The sequence below is a fragment of the Pseudophryne corroboree genome, chromosome 7 (genome assembly GCF_028390025.1).
Source record: "Pseudophryne corroboree isolate aPseCor3 chromosome 7, aPseCor3.hap2, whole genome shotgun sequence".
NCBI classification, from domain to species: Eukaryota; Metazoa; Chordata; class Amphibia; order Anura; family Myobatrachidae; genus Pseudophryne; species Pseudophryne corroboree.
In genome coordinates this window covers 307,572,271-307,578,150 of record NC_086450.1, presented here as the reverse complement: position 1 = coordinate 307,578,150, position 5,880 = coordinate 307,572,271, and positions in this window count along the sequence as shown.

Below are 5,880 nucleotides of genomic sequence, written 5' to 3'. Positions count from 1 at the left end.
CACCGTATCTGGCGAAAGTATGTGTCTTGGTGTGAGACCAAGAATGCACCTACGGAAGATTTTCATCTGGGTCGTCTTCTCCACTTCCTACAGACAGGAGTGGATATGGGCCTGAAATTAGGCTCTGTTAAGGTACAGATTTCGGCCCTCTCGATTTTCTTTCAGAAGGAATTGGCTTCTCTTCCAGAAGTCCAGACGTTTGTAAAGGGAGTGCTGCACATCCAGCCCCCTTTTGTGCCTCCAGTGGCACCATGGGACCTGAACGTGGTGTTGCAGTTCCTAAAATCACACTGGTTTGAACCGCTTAACAAGGTTGAGTTGAAATTTCTTACCTGGAAGGTGGTCATGTTGTTGGCCTTAGCATCAGCAAGGCGAGTGTCAGAATTGGCGGCTTTGTCTCACAAGAGCCCCTACTTGATTTTTCATGTGGATCGAGCTGAATTGAGGACACGTCCGCAATTTTTGCCTAAAGTGGTTTCTTCGTTCCATATGAATCAACCTATTGTGGTGCCTGTGGCTACAAGTGACCTGGAGGATTCCAGATCCCTGGACGTAGTCAGGGCCTTAAAAATTTATGTAGCCAGGACGGCTAGAATTAGGAAAACAGAGGCTCTGTTTATCCTGTATGCGGCCAATAAGATTGGCGCTCCTGCTTCGCAGACTATTGCTCGCTGGATCTGTAATACGATTCAGCAGGCTCACTCTTCGGCTGGATTGCCGGTACCAAATTCGGTTAAGGGCCATTCCACTAGGAAGGTGGGTTCTTCTTGGGCGGCTGCCCGAGGCGTCTCGGCTTTACAACTTTGCCGAGCGGCGACTTGGTCGGGGTCAAACACTTTTGCTAAATTCTACAAGTTTGATACCCTGGCTGATGAGGACCTAGCGTTTGCTCAGTCGGTGCTGCAGAGTCATACGCACTCTCCCGCCCGATTGGATGCTTTGGTATAAACCCCATGGTCCTTACGGAGTCCCCAGCATCCTCTAGGACGTAAGAGAAAATAAGATTTTAAACCTACCGGTAAATCTATTTCTCCTAGTCCGTAGAGGATGCTGGGCGCCCGTCCCAGTGCGGAAACTCTGCAAGACTTGTATATAGTTGTTGCTTACATAAGGGTTATGTTACAGTTGACATCGGTCTTGGACCGTTACTGTCGTTTGTTCATACTGTTAACTGGTTATGTATGTTCCAGGTTACATGGTATGATTGGTGTGGGCTGGTATGAATCTTGCCCTTGGATTGCTAAATCCTGCCTTGTATTGTCCATCTCCTCTGGGCACAGTTCTCTAACTGAGGTCTGGAGGAGGGGCATAGAGGGAGGAGCCAGTGCACACCCATAGTCAAAGTTCTTTTTAGGTGCCCTATCTCCTGCGGAGCCCGTCTATACCCCCATGGTCCTTACGGAGTCCCCAGCATCCTCTACGGACTAGGAAAAATAGATTTACCGGTAGGTTTAAAATTCTTTTTAAAAAATGTTCTTGTAGTGGAACAAAGACAACTTAACCCTAGAATACACATAGAAATAAAATCTATAATTTATCTGGTCACATGCAAGAATAGCAGCAGCCTCTGTACTACTTATACACTGGGACAGGACTCAGGAGGACTGTGTGTGTGTGTGTGTGTGTGTGTCTCTAGACCCTCATTAGATAACAAGTAAAACAGGACTCAGATACCCAGGTGTGGAGAGAGCTGTAAATGACACAGTGATCCCACCCTGTGTCACTTACAGCTATCTCCACCCTCCTATCTCTCCTCTGGTTGGGAAGCTCCATCAATAGTTTATGAAATCTGATACTGCTGTGTCTCTGCCTGCACTGCATACTGTCCTGCTCACATTCTAGCTGTCTGGTTCTGCTTCTGCACAACAGGGAAAGCTAGTGATGTCAGTGTGCTCTGGCCGGGGATCCCCCTGACAGAGGGGGGCCCAGGGTGCAGTATGCCCTACATCCCCCCCCTTAATCTGGTTATGCTTACCAGAAAGAGCTAACCGAGGTTGAAAAGGGGATCACTGTAGGCTGCCCGATGTCATTTTTCCACTGAAAATTCTGATTATGTAGTTTTCCTATTTCCCACCTGCAGAATACCTATGTCAACTTCAAGCTTCCTAACACATCGGGAAGTTAGAGAATTAGTGATGAGTGAGTGAGGGCTTCCATATGTGTGTATATATATATATATATATATATATATATATATATAAAATAGATGTTGCATCCTACATGCACAAGTGTGATCTACACATTGATATCTGTATATACTGCTGTATTTATTTTAAATATCTAACAGAAGGGCATCTGGGCAGGCTGGACGTCTATATTCTTGTTAGCAGTTTTGGGCTGTAGTTTTATTGCAGCCTCTGTAGCCAAAGTAGCTTCTTTATTGCACCAGCGGTGGGTGTTACAATAAAGTTATTTTTGTTCTTTGCAGTGCAGAGTGCATGACTTCATGCAGCACAGCTGAGACTTTCAGAGCAGAGAAGCTGTGATGACAGGCAGCCAGAAGACAGCAGTGAGCTGCCAGAAAAAAATGAGAGATATTAAATGTGGTGGCTGGAGCAGTGCCGTAACTAGGCATTTCAGCGCTGTGTGCAAGAAACAGCATTGGCGCCCCCCCCCCCCCCCCCCCCGTGAAAGATAGGGGCAGTGCGCGAGAGAAATTTATAGGGGCGCGGCTTCATGGGGAAGGGGTGTGGCCACAAAATAATACCAATTCATACTACGGTGCACAGTAGTCTCCATTATTCAAATTACGCTGTACAGTAGCACCCCTACACCAGGTACAGCCCCTTTTACACATAACGGCAGGCAGCGTCCCCCTTTTTACACATAATGGCAGACAGCGTTCCCTTTTTACACATAACGGCAGACAGCGTCCCCCTTTTTACACATAACGGCACACAGCGTCCCCTTTTTTACACATTACGGCAGACTGCATCCCCTTTTTATACATTACGGCAGACTGCGTCCCCTTTTTACACATAACGGCAGACAGCGTCCCCCTTTTTATACATTATGGCAGACAGCGTCCCCATTTTACACATTATGGCAGACAGCGTCCCCATTTTACACATTATGGCAGACAGCGTCCCTATTTTTACACATAACATCAGCAGGGTCCTAGAGAGAGAGTGTGTGATAGAGAGAGAGTGAGTGATAGATAGAGAGTGTGTGTGAGAGAGAGTGTTTGAGTGTGAGTGTGTGTGTTACGCACCTTGGGGGGGTCACGATCCGGCATCCAGAAGACGGCAGAGACACCCATCAGCGGCAACGCTCCAGAGGCGGACAAGCGGCAGGACACAGGCGGCAGCGGGACTGTCAGCTGGCGGCTGCGGAAGAGCTCCCATTTGCTTGCGGTGGCCAGCGGGACTCAGGTACAGCAGCAGCGGCGAGACTACAGGGTGGAGTGGAGGAATGAAGAGCAGTGTGGAAGAGCTCCCTGTACTTGCAGTGGCAATGGCAGCGTTCAGCGGGACTCTGCGACAGCATCGGCGGGACTAAGAGATAGAGCAAAGGGACAGGGGGATGGTGTGTGCTGCTGCCAGTTGGCGGCTATGGCAGCGCTTCCCGTCCCTTGCAGTGGGAGGAGGGGGGAGACAAGCGGCGGCTGCGGGACTTTTAGTGTGGTGACTTTCTGCTGCTAACGGCCGTGTGGGGTGTGTGCTGCCGGATGGTGCGCCTTCAGTGCATTTGCGCTGTGGGCAAGGCACCATCGGCACACACCTAGTTACGGCACTGGGCTGGAGAGACACATGTGAGCTGGGGCCGGAGTCTGCATTTGTCATGATCCTGACTGTAGTTTTCATATTTGGTGACTTACTTCTGCCATCTGTCCTGGATCCTGCGTCTTTTCTGTTCACTGGAACAAACAGTTTGCCAGTACCATGAGTTTCCTGAGTGCTGAGTTCTTTGCCTGGAAGGTGAGAGTTAAAGCGCTCCACCTGTGTTGATTAACCTTCTTCTGTGTGAATACTAAATTCAGCAAGTCTCTCTATACTGTGCCTACACATTGTTGTCATTATACTATATGCCTCTCTGACTCCAGTGGTCACCAGATACATTCTCCCCTGTGCTCGGCTCTCTAGTGTTTGTGCCTAAAAGCCAGCATTCTCTGCTCATTTTAGGAGTTTAGGCTTCAGTGTCTTTCCAGCCTACTAGGCCTCACTCCACATCAGTGCCAGAAACAGAGGCGGTCGCAAGGCGGGAGGGGGCTGAATGGCGGCGTTAAGCCGCCGTTTAGGGGGAGCGGTCCGGCCAATGCAGGCGTAGCCAGACCATTCGGGGGGGCGGGCCGCGGTGGCTGCGTGACGTCTCACGCAGCCGTTGCGGCCAGCGGCAGCGATGAGTAACTCCCGGCCAGCTGCAGGAGCTGCGCTGGCTGGGAGTTACTCCTCAAATACAAAGGCATCGCCTCTGTGCGATGCTTTTGTATTTGTGCGGGGGGGGGGGGCACTGACCTGTGGGGCGGACTAGCCCTGTGCTGGGCATCCCCCCACATGTCTGAGTTTACGATCATAGCTGTGCTAAATTTAGCACAGATACGATCAACTCGGAATGACCCCCACTGTCCTTTTGCATACGATGTATCTTGGGCGATCCCAGCTACGCCTGCGGGGTCGGCGCATTCAATCTGGAGGATCCAATCCGATAATCACGGGAACACGGATCAGATCGGAAACGCCTGCAAAATGCCCGATTTCATCCTATATATCGGGCCGAATGCCTGAAATCCAATGAAATTGGGCATTATCGTCCTAGTGTATGGGACCCTTAAGAGGTAACACTATTATCTTAGTTCTTGTTAAACTCTGCTCTTTTGCTACTCAGTCTGGATTACAGTTGTGTTACCAGTTATATCCAGTATTCTGCAGTCTCGTCTTAAAGACACAGCCGCAGTATTCTTCAGTTTCGTCTTAAAAACACAGCCGCAGTATTCTTCAGTCTCGTCTTAAATCTCAGCTACAGTCTTCAGTTCTTCTTCAGCCTTGTCTTAAAGTCACAGCCACAGTCATTATTCTACACACAGTTAGTTGCGTTTCTAGTTATATTCGGTACCAGCTCGGATTACAGTTGCGGTCCAGTTATACCGGTACCCAGCCCGGTTCACATTGTGTTTCTCAGTGTCACCGGTAACAAGTCCAGTTCAACGTCTTCAGTTCTCCTCCCAGTTCTGCGCAACGCCAGAGAACCTATTTTATAGTAACCTTGAGTACACAAACATCTACTCCTGTGACAGTATATCCAGTTTATTCTCACCAATACATTCACCATCCTGCTATCAACATCAAGTCCCTGGTGATCCTGTGGTCAGGATACGGCTCCCTCTGCCGAGGCCCAGGTTCGATCTCTGGTCAGGGATTGCTCCTTACCACTTCATCTCAATGATTCCCACAGACCAGCCAAATATACACATTGGGGGTCATTCCGAGTTGTTCGCTCGCAAGCTGCTTTTAGCAGCTTTGCACACGCTAAGCCGCCGCCTACTGGGAGTGAATCTTAGCTTATCAAAATTGCGAACGAAAGATTAGCAGAATTGCGAATAGACACTTCTTAGCAGTTTCTGAGTAGCTCCAGACTTACTCGGCATCTGCGATCAGTTCAGTCAGTTTCGTTCCTGGTTTGACGTCACAAACACACCCAGCGTTCGCCCAGACACTCCTCCGTTTCTCCAGCCACTCCCGCGTTTTTCCCAGAAACGATAGCGTTTTTTCGCACACACCCATAAAACGGCCAGTTTCCGCCCAGAAACACCCACTTCCTGTCAATCACACTCTGATCACAAGAACGAAGAAAAAACCTCGTAATGCCGTGAGTAAAATACCTAACTGCATAGCAAATTTACTTGGCGCAGTCGCACTGCGGACATTGCGCATGCGCATTAGC